Source organism: Trichosurus vulpecula, chromosome 3, assembly GCF_011100635.1.
Source record: "Trichosurus vulpecula isolate mTriVul1 chromosome 3, mTriVul1.pri, whole genome shotgun sequence".
NCBI classification, from domain to species: domain Eukaryota; kingdom Metazoa; phylum Chordata; class Mammalia; order Diprotodontia; family Phalangeridae; genus Trichosurus; species Trichosurus vulpecula.
The window spans coordinates 133,985,994-134,000,224 of NC_050575.1; the positions used below are offsets into that span (position 1 = coordinate 133,985,994).

A 14,231-nucleotide genomic window follows, 5' to 3' on the forward strand; every position below is an offset into this window, starting at 1 on the left:
ATGAGTTCAGTAATCCTTAATAGCTGTGAGGATCAAACGAAAAAACTGTCCGCCAAGTGTCGTGTTACTCATGAAGCACGTTGCCTAAGGATCAAGGTTAGTATCAGCTGGTTAGGTTGGGCTGGGACAGAGTTCTTGCGTGTGACCCTGTCTGCCCTTCAGAATGGATCACAGTGTGTTTATGAAGCAACTTAAGAACAATCACAGGCCAAGTGTCAAAAACCCAGATTTAACAGTGTTAAGGGGGAGATCCAGAATGGAGGCAGGAGAATGGTGGTGGCACTTCACCATGGAAGCTTCCTGAAGGATCCATTTGAGAGGGCACATCATGGCCAGGCCTGAGCCACAGCTGAGCTCAGGCATGAAGCTGGTGGGTTTGGCCCTGAAGAAGGCAGCCATCATCAGTGTGCCTTGGAATTGCTTCAGAAACACTTTAGGAGAGCACTTCTCAGTTCTTGCCCAGATTCCCTTCTGGAGGAATTAGTCTGGGACATTTTGTCCCTCTCCTTCAAAGTCACCCCCATCAGTCTCTTCTTTTCAGGGGGTCCTAGAAAACAGCCTCAAGTCAGTCAGTCAGTCAGTAAGCACTTATTAGGGCTCCTACTTCTCATTCCTTTTAGAGTAGAAAGACTTTGCTGCAGTCAGTGCCCAAGCCTGATGATTTTGGAGGCAGCAGCAGCAGGAGTTCCTTGGTGGCTGGCCAGCACACCACCTTTGAGGATAATCTGCTCAAGTAAGCCATGCCAGTGAGCCTAAGTCACCTTCTCAATAACAACTGCCCAGGGCAGCCTAGAGTCTTGGCAGCTTCCCCATGCACATTCCCTTCTTGCCCCCATCTTTGGTGGAGAGATTGTTCTACTGCTTTCTTTCCCCACAAATGTGAGAATTTCTGTCGCCAGCACCATCACTTCCCCTTCTACCACACCTTCAGTGGCTGCTGCCTTCACTCTCTAAGAACAGGCCTAAAACCCTGAGGCCTGAAGCTGGCAGGGCACAACCCTGCTCTGCCATGGATAACTTCTGTCTAGCCCCAAAGCCCATGGTTCCTAGGGTGAGCTGCAGGGCCCAGAAACAACCTAGAAAGCCACATAGGTGAAGGATCTGTCAGTGAAGATACAGGTTCAGGGGGCTGTTAGTTTCTCTCATACCCCATCGTGGTGATTTAATTTGGAAAGAGGCCCTCCCTGGCCCATGGTAGCTGTGGCTTTGTTCAATCCTGCCTCTAATGTTAAAAATTATTCATCTGTTTAAGGAATAAGAACAGGAACAGAGCACTCTGGGTTTCATTTCTTTTCATCCTGGAAAGTCTCATTCTCCTCCTGGGCTGTCCCCTTCCCTGTCTTTCTCACCCTTTCTCTTTTTCACCCTCTTATCTTTGCTCTTTATGCTTGGTGCCCTCCAGGACTCCGAGGAAGAAATCCAGCAATGTGAAACACCTTTCACCAGCCCCTCACTTGGGCCTTGCTTCCAATCCTCACACCACCTACTACAGTGAATCAGTTGTCAGCGAGTCCTATGTCAGGAGCCCTTGGGCCACCTCCATGACCAGAAGCTCCATCCTGAATGATCAGCTGGACAGAGATTCCTACGGGAATGAGCTTGGTGAGCTCTGTTCAGAGCTTTGCAGATCTGAGAGCTCGGGCTAGCAAGGAGAGAAGCTCCTTCCTATCTTCCAAAGATTTCTAGGGAGGCAGGCTTTCAGGCTAGTCTCTCTCATGAGTGAACTGCTCCTCCCTGGGTCTCAGTTTCCTCATATGTAAAATAAGATTGGATCAGGTTTTCTCATCTCCCTGGATACTCCCAGATTTGAGATCCTCTCATTCTCCTGAAGCCCCTCAGCCCCATAGACGACACTGAGAGAATAACCATACCTCCTAAGGCATAAGGCCACCTGGTTTTGTAAGGCCAAAGAGCTAAGAATCGTCTTCACATATTTAAAGTTTCATCATATCTAAAAACATATAAAACTTTCTTAGCTCATATAGAAATAGCAAGTGGGCCAGATTTTGCCCTTGGGCAAAATTCACTCCCTGCTCTAGACCAGGTGGGATGGGCTTCTGGCCTCAACCCGGCAAGATGAGATGTTTGAGTTCTGAAAAGTTCTTCCAGGCATCTTGCCTTTGGCAGCACTGCTGCTGAAAGCTTGAAGCTATCTGCTCCTTAGGCAGCTCCCATGCTCTATGCACAGGTGAGGACATGTTGGTGAGGAAGAGGAGAGGCACAGGAGATGTTGAAAGCAGCAAGATTAATGGACTGAGGGTGAGCAAAGTTACTTATGATCTCTATGGATCCTGCTCAGGATCCTCCTCTGAGGATGACTGCGTAAAGAGGCATCACTTCGTCCCCCCTGGAGCCCCATTCCCCTGGGACGAGTACCTCACAAGTGGGGAGGAGGGGCCAAGTAGCTCTCAGATAAGAGGAAGAGAGAACTCTACAGTCTGGCTACAGATGGGAGGGTTTGGATGGTGGGAGAACTCCAGCCTCAGAATGATAATCAGGGATCCTCGAGACCCACTTGTCTCTCCTTGGTAGATTATTTCTTCCCTTCCCTGCAGGGCATGCAGTTACAGACCAGCCTATGGACCAGCCTGTCTTGGCATTCACATTAAGGAATGCTGCCTTCCAAGTTGGGGCTTTCCTGTGGATGGCAATCACTTTTCCAGATAGGCACAGCGCCTAGGGCAGTCTCTGCTATGTGACCATAAGAGCATCCTCATTCCTATTCAGGGGTATGTTGGACCTGAGTGGAGTAACTCTAGGACAGTATACGGAGAATGAGCTTATTATGGAAGAGAGACATGGGAGGATCTGAGAACAGATTAGCAAGAAGAGACTACAGAGTTGGCAGTCTGGGACTTGGCTAGCTCTGGGACAGGACAGGCTTGTAGGGTGAAGCCTTTGAATCCCTCTGCTGGGACTTTTACAGGTTGGTTCTTTGGCCTGTTCTATTGGTGGCTTGGTGCCACCTGGTACCCCTTGACCACAGCTGCCTCTTGGCTGGATGTCTTTGTCTTAACCAGGTCAGTGAGGCCTCTCTGGGGTCTGCCAGAAACAAAGAACCAGTGCTTTGAAGAGGTTCAAAATCCTTGAGATCAATTTCCCCATGGATTTTGCTCTGTTTGTTTTCAGCTTTTTCAGACTTTTATGCAGTAACTCATGACACAGGGTCGGTCAGGGTCAGCAGTGTGCTAGAACCAGCTCAAACCTGCTTGACTGAAGATTGGGAGAAGTGGGTTGTGTGTGCCTTCCCTTTCCCCAGAGCTCATTGTTACACTTACCAGCACACTCCAGCCCCCATTACTCTTGGCCCTTCAGGGAAGTGAGTTGGCTGTGAGTACAGGTGGTACTCTCCTCCTGAGTATCTTTTAGGAGCTCTCCCCTCAGTATTTCCTGCCTCTGATCTCAGCTGAGTCTGGTGGGCTCACCGTTGCTCGTCTGAGGGTTCTGAGTTTCCAGAGACAATCCCTACTTTGGGGTTAGAATTAAGAGTTCTCTTCTCAGTTCTCCAGGTAGCCAGACCATTCTGCCGTTTCTCCGTGGAGGAGTATGCCCAGGTCAAAGTTTCTAGGCTGCCTCCAAGGCTGAGTCCAGGAGCCTCTAGATTCTTGGGGCCATGGGCTGGGCGAAGGGTAATCAGTGGGCCTTCACGGGGGTTCATCCTGGCAGCTCTTCCAAGTCCAAATTTACAAGCATTGCAAGGACTTAGAAAAAAAGACTACCTAATTCATTAGCATATTAACACATTTCTGATAGAGCCCTGATAGGGAGACACATTCCATCAGATTTCTCAAAGGGCATCACATTACCTTTAGTAACAATATTAATGAATTTCATGAAGTCTAAATTTTCTCCTTCCACTTTACCTCGCGTGCTGTCCATAAAACCCCAGCTCTACATGTTGCCTACCCCAAAATCACACCCTTTTGGTCGTTTCATTCACCACTCAGGGTGCGGAACATCTGGTGCTAACATCTTTTCCTTCATCTTGATGAAATCCAGGAACTTTTTGTCTCTGAAGAAGTTGCTCCTGTGTCTCTTGATGCTATTGCTTTTGGCTTTGCTGGCTTATGTTGAGTCCTCACAGCAGTCTGGCAGGGAGGATGGACAAGGGTTTGGGGGTAGGGCCACTGAAGAAAAGTTTGGAAGGCGGAGCTTTGAAGGGGAGCCTTTGGGGAGACAGGACAAAAGCTGTGGGAAAAGGGATCCAGGCCACATATGGGCAAGTTCCCATGCTTAAAATAATAGTTGTGCCATTTCCCATTCTCCTCTTGATGCAATCCAACAATCCTTTATTGTGCGTCTTCAGTATGCAGGCCTCTGAGACTCATGCTGCATGTTTGGGGTGGCTGCGTGTTGGCTTCATGGGTGTGTTTTATCTGTATCCTTGGTGGTCACAAAAAGTCACTTGAGGGTGGGGGATGAATAGAGGAGCTGAGTCTGGAACAAATCAGTTTTCTGGGCAGGATACAGTCCCAGCTCTGGAGGCCTTTGCCCTTTCTCATTGGTGAGAACAGACTCCCTGGATGGTCCCAGAAGGGCTGGACTCTTGGTCAGGAGCCATGACATCATTCAGCCAGTACTGTGAGATAAAGCCCAGCTGAGGAATGATGACAACACAAGCTGACAGTCACCAGGGGCTGTCTTCAGGTGGCATCTCCAGATGAGCATCACAGTCTTCATTCAGAAGGCACAAGGCTGTGTGTTGACCAGCCTTGGGACCAGTAGGCAGGGCTTCTGGGTTCAGTCTCTGTGTCCTCTCACCAGCTTATACTTATGCCTCATTTTTGCCATAATCCAAAAGTATATAATGACTTCTGAAAGGATCATGAGAGAGGGAATCCTTTCCCAAAGGCTCTGGGGGTGGAAGGGGCTCTAGCTGTTGCCTTCCAGATCATGGAGCCTGTAATGCATCTGCCTTCCTTGCCCTGGGGTCCAAGCTGTCGTAGACATGACACTTCCAGACTCAGTCAGGATGTAGTCCTGGTAGGCAACAAATGGCAGCAGCAGGAGAGAGGAAATGTGGGAATCAGGAGACTCTGTCCTGTATTTCCAGGTGAGTGCCAGGAATGCTTTGCATAGGACAGGCAGACAACCTGCTCACAGTCAAGTTCATTCCTCTCAACAGCAGCGTCAATCAACTAGCACTTATTAAACATGGTCTGTGGGTCAGGTACTGTTCTAAACACTGGGGATTCAAAGAAAGGCAAACCCAACCAAATAAAAAAAACCCACAGTCCCTGGCCTCAAGGAGCTCATAGCCTGATGAGACAGTGGTTACGAACAAGATCTAACAGGGCAAATAAGAGCTAAGTAGTAGAGAGAGTTGGCTAAGCCTTTATTATTTCTGCTTTTCTGCATTTGTTTGTGAGGTTTATGCCTTAATACATGGTCAATTTGTGTGAAGGTCTTATGAATAGCTGGGATATAGGTATACTCCTTTCTACTCCCATTCAGTATTCTCCAGAGGTTTATTATATCTATCTAAAATTCTATTCACTTTCTTAACACCTTAATTAACATTTATCTAGATCTAGAGGGGTAAATTGAGGTCCTCTATAAATATATATTTCTTCCTGTAACTCATTTAACTTTTCTTTTAACACTATGTATACTATGCTGTTCCATGTACATATGTTCAGTATTGATAGTAATTCAGTGTCTGTGGTACTTTTTAGCAAAATAGAATTTCCCTATTTATCTCTTTTAATTAGGTCTAAAAGTCTTGAGAGCATGATTGCTATCCTTGCCTTTTTTACTTCAGCTAAAGCATAATAGATTTTGCTCCAACCCCTTCTCTATTTATGTATCTTTCTGTTTCAAGCATATCTTTTGTAAATAACATATTGTTGGATTCCAATTTCTAATCCATTATACTGTACACTTCCCTTTTATGGGTGAGTTCATCTCAGTTATGATTGCTAAATATGTATTTTGCTCCATCCTATTCTTTTACACTTGTCCTTTTCTTTTTTACCCTGTCCGCTCTTCAAGGGTCTTTTGCTTCTGACCATTGCCTCCCTTAATCTACCCTCTCTCTTATTCTTCCTTCCCCCTTACCTTTCTCTTCACCTGTTTTCGCTCCTACATCCCTTTGGGTAAGATGAATTTCTGTACATGATTGTGTGTGTGTGTGTGTGTATTCTTCCCTACTTCAACCAGTTCAGATGAGAGTAAGGTTCAAGTGTTACCTGTTCCCCTCCTCTCTGTCCCTTCCATTGTATAAATTCTTCCTTGTGCACCCCATTTATATGATAACTTTTTCCATTCTTTCCTTCCTCCTTCCCCCTTCCAGTGCATTTCTCTTCCCCACCCTTCCATTCTTTTGAGATCATCACAACATAATAGAATCACATCCAGGCTGCTATCTAGACTCCCTCCTTCCAGTGATCAAAAAATTCTGAAGGGGTTACACGTATCATCTTGCCATAAAGCGATATCGATAATTTACCCTTGTTTAGTGCCTTATGATTTCTCACCCATGTTTATCTTATGCTTCTCTTGAATTCTGTGTTTGAATGTCAAATTTTCTATTCTGCTCTGGTCTTTTCATCAGTAACGCTTGAAAGTTCTCTATTTCATTAAGTGTCCCTATTCCCCTATAGGATTATGTTCAGTTTTCCTAGTTTATTCTTGGCTCTAATCCTTGATCCTTTGCATTCCAGAATATCGTTATCCTAAGCCTTGCACTCCTTTAATGTGGAAGTTGCTAAATCTCAGATGTCCTGACAGTACTTGGATTGTTTCTGCTTTCAGAATTTTCTCCTTGATCTAGGAGCTCTGGATTTGGCTATAGTTCCTGGGAGTTTTCATTTGGGGGTTTCTTTCAGGAAGTGATCGGTACATTCTTTCAAATTCTACTTTGCCTTCTGGTTCTAAGATATCTAGTAATTTTTTCTTTATAATTTCTTAAAATATTATATCAAGCACCTTTATTTGGTTCCTGGCTTTTAAGTAGTCCAATGATTCTTAAATGATCTCTTCTCAACCTATTTCTAGGTCATTGTTTTTCCTTTGAAATAGTTCGCATTTTCTCTTATTTTTTTCCATCTTTTGAATTAGTTTTATTTTTTCTTGTCTCATAGAGTTATTAGATTCTATTTGCTCAGTTCTATTTTTAAGGAGTTTTCTTCAGTATTTTTGTGACTTTTTTTCCTAACAAACTATTCTTTTCATCTTTCTTGCACTGCTTTTATTTCCTTTTTCAATGTTTCCTCTTCTACTCGTTTGGTTTAAAAAAATTTTTTTTGCTCATTTTTATCTCTTTCTTTAGCTCTTCTAGGAATTCTTGTTCAGTTTGTGTCCAATCTGCACTTTTTCTTTGAGGTTTTGCTTAAAGATGTTTTCAAGTCATTATCTTCTATCCTTTCTGTCTTCAGCTCCCCTGTTATCATAGAAGCTTTTTATCATCAGATCCATTTTTTGTTTGCTCATTCTTCCAGCCTATTTCTTGACTATGAACTTTATGTTGTTGTTGGGCTCTGCTCACCTTTGGGTTTTCTCAGTTCAGTCTGGAATCCTGCAAGTTTTCAGTCCTTCCAAAGTACTGTGATCTGTTAATACACTGCTCTCCTTGTCCGAGCTGTGCAAGTTCCTGACCCAGTTTTGGTCTGCTGGATTGTGTGTGGTTGAGTTTCTGTAGAATGTTACTAAACTCAGTCACTGTTAGCCCACTGGGAGGTTCTGCAGGTTGAGAGAGACTAAGCTTCTTTACTCTCCCTGTGTCTGGGTTTCCTGCCCCAGTAGTCCCTGTGCAGGCTTACATACAGGACTAAAGGTTAGCACTGAGCACCTGATGTGCCCTGGGGCTCAGATCCCACAGCTCTGTTTTCAGAACGTGTTCCTTGGTCAGTACTCAGCTAGGGCCTCACTCACTCACTCATGACTGCTCCTCTCTGCCCTACATTTGCAGCCCAGAGATGCCAGTTGGCCCTTGTTCCTGCTCCCAGTACTAGTACATGGTCCCCCAGGATCTCCTCCTGCCTGGACTTTCAGTCCCAGCCCATTTATCATTCTTGGGCACTGAAATGCTTCCCCCTGTCATGGCTGCCATTATGCTGGGCTCCTGGCCACCCCAGTGTCCTCAGCCTTCTCTGTCTTCTTAAGCTTCCCTGGGCTGGAAAAATGATGCAGGGGGACTTTTTCTTGGCATTCCTGATTGGAATGTGGTCTGGCACATTTTCTAGATGGTTTTGGAGGAGCTGGACTGGATTCAGCAAAAATGCCAACCCTACCTCTGCTATCTTGCCTCTGACCCTGTGATGTATAAACACTGAGGCATGGGGTAGGGGAACCTTCCACATAATTGGCCTCCTTTGTAACTCTTAGGGAGGTCTCTGACCTGGCCTTTTGTCCTGAGCTCCATTAGCTTGTCATTTCTGCCTTGGTAACCCTGGCCACCCCAGTTCAGGCCCTCATCACTCTCTCCTCGGTCACTGCAGCAGAATCTTGAGCGGCCTCCCTACCTCCAGTCTGTCCTTCACTCTGTACCTAAAGGAACTTTCCTTAAGCATAGAGCAGACCATGTGACTTCCCTCCTCAGTCAACTCCAGGGGCTCTCCCTTGCCTCCAGGGTAAAACAGCCCCACCTTGTCTTTCCAGCCTTAGCCTCATTGGGCCTCACTCCTCCTTCCACACTCGGTGACCCTTCCAAAATGGCTGCCCCTATGGTGAGAATTCATTCTGCATTCCCTTTCCACTTCCACTTCTGCCCTCCTCCTCCCAAGCTGGTGCCCTTTCTTCCAATCAACCTGTCAATCTACAGGTATTTATTAAGCACCTATTGTGTGCCAGGCCCTGACCCAGGGGGTATGGGTAGAAAGAATGAAACAATTCCCATTTGCAGTGAACTTACATTCTAAAGGAGCAGACTAAAAATGCATACAAAAATGTATACAATATAAATGTAAAATTAATACACACACAGTAGTTAGATACCTGGTGGTTTGGAATATTCTTGTCCCCTCCATTAGGATGGAAGTTCCTGGTGGGTAAGAAAGGTTTCATTCTTGGTTCTTGTGTTCCCAGCACCCAGCCCTGTGCCTGGCATACAGTAGGTACTTAATAAATGCTGGAGTCTCTAATGCCAGTGTTCTTTGTGACTCTTCCTAAGAGACTTTTCATCTTTGTGTGTTTTCCTTCTTGTTCCCAAGGCTGAACAGGGTGTCCTGCTGAGGGTAAATGCTCCTGAAAGGTGGCAGGAAACTCTGGCTTCCGAATACTAGGCTCATTGGCAGGAGGAGGCCACACCTGGCACTATGGATGGGGGCCAGTGGGAATAGAGGTGGAAAAGGCCTGAGCCAAGAGGACACTTTGACTCTCCTGGAGGGCCTGCTGAGCCAATGGGAAGCCACTCTGCAGGAGGACTTCTGCAAGGATACCATTGCTCACACCCAGGTGAGGAGAGAGCAGGACCTGCCTTCCTTGATAAGACCAGTCACCAGGACTGGCCAGTGGGGGGCCTGGAGGTCTTGAGGTGAGGGAGTACTCTGGGCTCACTGGAGCTTGCAAAGTTCCCTGGGCCTTGTTGAACCTGTCTCCTTTTCTGTACTCCCCAGGAAGAGCTCACCACCCTTAGGGGAAAACATTAGCAAGATTTGGATAACCTTCTGAAGATTACTCAGGCATCCCAGGTAACCCAGAAACTGGAATGATTCTGGAGGTAGACAGTGAGGGTGGGCATCTTGGGGCAGGTCATTTATGGCTGAATAAGCATCCTTGAAAGGTTGATACTGCTCTCAGGGGGCCTGGTAGTAGCCTCTGGGTTTCTGGTCAGATTCCATACTTGTCTCAAAGCACCTTAGATTTATACACAATCTAGTCTCAATGAGAGATGGCCACTTGCTAGCAGAGTTGCCTGAGGACCTGGGAACCCCTTGTCTGAAGTATGAGTATGGAGCTTACTGACTTAAAATAAACGTAGGCCTCTTCCTGCAGCTCCTCTCTGGAACCCCTCACATGTGCCAAGCACATACACGCATGCTGCCTAGGGAGTGATGACTGTCGAAGAGAATGTGTCTTAAGAGCTGAGTTTGAAACTTTCTTCAGAGGAGGGAGAAGTGACCTCACCTCTCTGGGTAAAGTGGTTCATGCCTAATTCCAGTTGAGCTGGGGCCTTTCTCAGAGGCCTCCTCTTGGTGGGATAGTAGGAGAAGAGCCTGGTTTCTGAAAAATCTAGGCTGGACCTAAGGTTAAGATCTCTGGAGCCCAGAAGTTTGTAGAGGCTCAGATCCTCCTCAGCAGACAGAGGGCCCACCCAGGGGAGACCACGAGTCCCCAAAGTACAGCGTTGATGTTTTCATCGGTCTCATTGTGTTCTCTTCTTCCTTACAGGAAATGGAAAGCTGGATCCTCCAGCTACAGTCTGAGTGGCAGAGATAAAGCCCCAAACCGAGACCTGACTGGCAAAGAGAAGAGGAGCAAAGGAGGGATGGAAAGCTAGACCAGAGAAGCCATAACTGAGATTCTCTGGGGGCTCACTGGAGCCAGAATTCTTGGATTAGCATGTCCATAGGATCAATCACATCTGGTGAGGACCTCAGAGGGCAGGTGAGGGAACTGAGGTCCAGGAGGGAAATGACCTACCCAGGGTCATCCAGGGAGTAAATGTCAGCAAGGACTTGTACCCAGGTCTCTGGCTCTGTTCTTTCCATTGGGGAGTGGTTTTATTCAGGTAAGCCTGTTCCATTTCCTGGCCTCTGCTTGACTTCATCAACCATAACTATACAGTGGTTGACCTTTCTTTTTGCCTCTGACTAGTTTGGCCCAAGAAGCCCTCCTGGAAAACATGCTAAAGGATGGGCCTGTTGGAGGCCCAGATGGCTGTCCTGAGGCAGGAGCTGGTGGCCTTGAGCCACAGACAGGCTGCAGTGGCAGAACAAGTAGACCTTTGCCGAGAGAAGACGGAGGCCCTGGCCACTGATGTGAATCTGCATCCACTGTATCTCCCGGTGATGTGAGTCTCCAGGTTAGGCTATGAACACTCATTACTCCAAGCCAGGCTGCTGCTGCTGCAGGGGCATTTGCCCAGGGAGGTCTAACCCTTGTAAGGTGTCCACTGGGCACTTCCCAAAGATTGGGGCTAAAGGGTGGACTTTGTGAATCATTCTTCATCTGTAAAATGGGATAATAACAGTGCTCTCCCCCCCACACCCAAGGTCAAATGAAATCATGTTTGCAGACCTCAAAGCAGTGGTAAATGCCAGTCATTTGGCTTATAACCATCCCTTCTCTGGCACCAGGCAGGCATCTCTCTAGACACCCCAGATCCTCTGCCCAGGTCTTCCTCATTTCTGCTTTTTCTTGGGTGTTTGTTGAGCTCTTTCCTCGGGTTCTAGGTGGAGTCTCAGTTCTAGGCCTTGATCAGTCAGTTCCTTTCTTGAGACAAGGGCCCCCGGTCAAGCTCCTTCAGGGAGAGGAGGTGCAGGCCCAGCAGAACCTGGAGCACAGACTCCTCAGACACGCGCAGAGGTGTAAGGCAAGTACATCAGTGAAGCTGCTGCCAGCCTGAGGCTGACCCTTTGCAAGGACGGAGTGACCAGGGTGACAGAGGAGGTGAGGCCTGCCCACTTCCCATCTGGCCTGGCTGGAGTCTGGATTGGGAGGAATGGCACAGGTTTGCCCTGGGGGAAGCCTCCCGGGAGGGAGATTGAAGCCCAGGCGGAGTCGGTAGCGTTCATAGCCCTCCTGCAAGGGCTGGGCCAGTCCTGCAGACAGCCGGACCCCGAGGCCATGCCTGTCCTTCAGGAAGTGCACCAGATCGTGAAGGAAGCTCTGAAGCACTACCATGAAGACCGCATTGGGCTGCTTGATTATGCCCTGGAATCATCAGTTTAGGTCCTGTAGAAAGCCAGCGGGCTTGGGATATGACGGATTGGAAAATCCGGTTGCCCGTTACAGGCTGATGGGAGGTGAGGAATGGAAGGGTGAGTCCATTTTGCAGCTGGGACACTGAGGCTGGTCTCCTGACTCCACAGCCAGCCCTTTAGCTCCTCCCCCTCTTCTTAGAGAGGAGCCAGGAAAGGATGATGATAGCAAGAAAAGTCAAGATTTCGATGCTGCCTTAGGGTGCTTTTACAAAGCACGTTGTCTCCATGGTCCAGATGTCCCACGGGGGAGCTGTGAGGGGATGGTGATCGCCACTCTCTGTGTAGTCACGTCAAGTCAGAGATGAAATGCCCATGTAAGGAGGACTTGGGACAAAAGATGGAGCCAGAGGAGAAGGCGAAAAATGCAGGGGAGGGGAGCGCTTCAGGACGTAAATCCTAATAAAGATGAAGAAATTGCACCCATGGTTAAGCGTATAGTCCCAAGCCATTCAGCAGCTTATGGGAAAAGGCCAAGAGGCCAACGTCTTGGAGGGGAAAGGATCTATTGAATTAATGAGAGAGATGCTAGAAGGTGAGGGTATCGTGGGAAAAACCACTAGGGAAGGAAACATCCCGGTGGCCTTCGTTTTTATCTTTTTACTCTCTCCAACATATCATGCCGCTGCCTCGCCCTCCACCACCTCCTCCGGCTCCTTTGCCTCTCCGATTGATTTGGATTCATGTCCTAACAGCATGATCTTTCCTCCAACCCTCTGCCATCCATTCATCTGTCCACCTATCCCTTCCCTTCTCTGCAGGAGCTAAGTGAAGATTCACAGTTGGAGGGATTGGCCCTCTGGCAGTTCACCTACGACAAAGCCGGGGAGTCCATTCCGACCTTCCACTTTCAGGTACTGAGGGCCAGTCCCACAGCAGTCGCCCAGTGACCGAGGCAGGCTGGTGGTCTCGAGGGACTCCTCAACGGTCACAGGCACGCCCTGGCTTTGCAGGCAGCTGCAGTGGAAGCCAGGACCCCACGGGACTGATAGGAACGTGAGGGATAATGTCGCCCACTTTGAAATCTGAACGTGAGGGATAATTCGGCCACTGCTGTTTGAACAAAAGCTGAGGTAGAATGGCTCAGGGGTTGGGGCGTCCACCAACGGATCTCGGGCCTTCCTGACCCCATTTTCTCCTCTTCCCATAGGGCAACGACACAGCCCCATACCAGCTGGTAGAGCTTCGGATCTTGAGCACCTGGGGTAGCCCTGAGTATACCTGCATTTACCACTTCCCCGGCCTTGGGAAGCCTGCCAGTTGGCCCCTCTCCCCTGGGTCCCTTCACCCCTTCCCCCTTCAGCCGCCTCCCTTTCCACCAGCAAGCAGTTCTCCCACCTTTTCTCCCCTCCCCCATGCTTAATCCCTTATGGGCACTATGGCATCTGGGAAAGAGATAGAAGATGGGAGCCCACCTTTGTGGAGCAGCCTTGCCCCACTGGGCCCTCTCTGATATGGAGACCACCAGCTGAGCTATTTCTGTTCCACTCCTTATCCTCTTGAGGGTCAGGTGGCTTAGCTCCTTGCCAGGCTCTATCCATCACCAGGAGGTGTATGTATAGCTATGTCTCATATGTTGGGGGTGTGGATAAGGACATAGTGAGGGCCTTACTATGCTCAGCAGCAGTCTGACAGAACCACAGCCACCTTGGCTTAACCTTGCTCTAGGACATGGAATTGGGTGTATTGACATGATAAACTGGGCAACTGCAAAGGGCAGACTGGTGGCCAGTCTGTCATGGGCATGCCCTACCAGGTAGCTAAAGGTCCTGTCCATGCTACCTTCCATGGTTCTCTTCACCATGGGGCATGATGGGTGCAGTCTTTGATATCTGAAGTACCTGGGACTGACCACAATTCCCTGAGCTTTTTGTTCAGACAAGGCTAATGGCTTCAATTTGGGGGAAGTTCTGCTCCCAGAATCACCTGGGATGGCCTTTAGAAACTATGTCCCCTGGGAGTGTAGCCATGGCTGGGAGGCCCCTTCTACCTGGAGGGGCTTAATTTAGAGAGGAATGGAGGGTTTCTGGTGTGTGGGAAAGGTGATATTAGATACAGTATTAATCATGGATTAGATAATGCTGAAAGGGAGGTGGGCTCAAAGTACAGCCAGGGGCCATGGGGAAAAGGCCTTTCCTTATGCTACTGGTATTGGGTTTCTTCTGCCTCCCCTCATGGGCCCAGAGGCCTTACTTCTCCACTCTAGCAATGCCTTCATCCACCTCCTCCCCTGGAGCTCAATCACTGTGCTCTTCTTTGGGACCATCAGCTCATGTGGTTGTAGATATGGTGGACAAGGAGACTGGCCAGGATTCTGATGAGAGGGACCCTTCCCTGGCCCTGTCTAGGGTTGGCATTGAGCCCTGAGGT

The 14,231-nt window shown here is 48.2% G+C and overlaps 1 pseudogene; it reads left to right on the forward strand.

The window, feature by feature from the left end:
• Nucleotides 1–11,832, forward strand: LOC118842233 (annotated as a pseudogene).
• The last annotated feature ends 2,399 nt before the right edge of the window (nucleotides 11,833–14,231 follow it).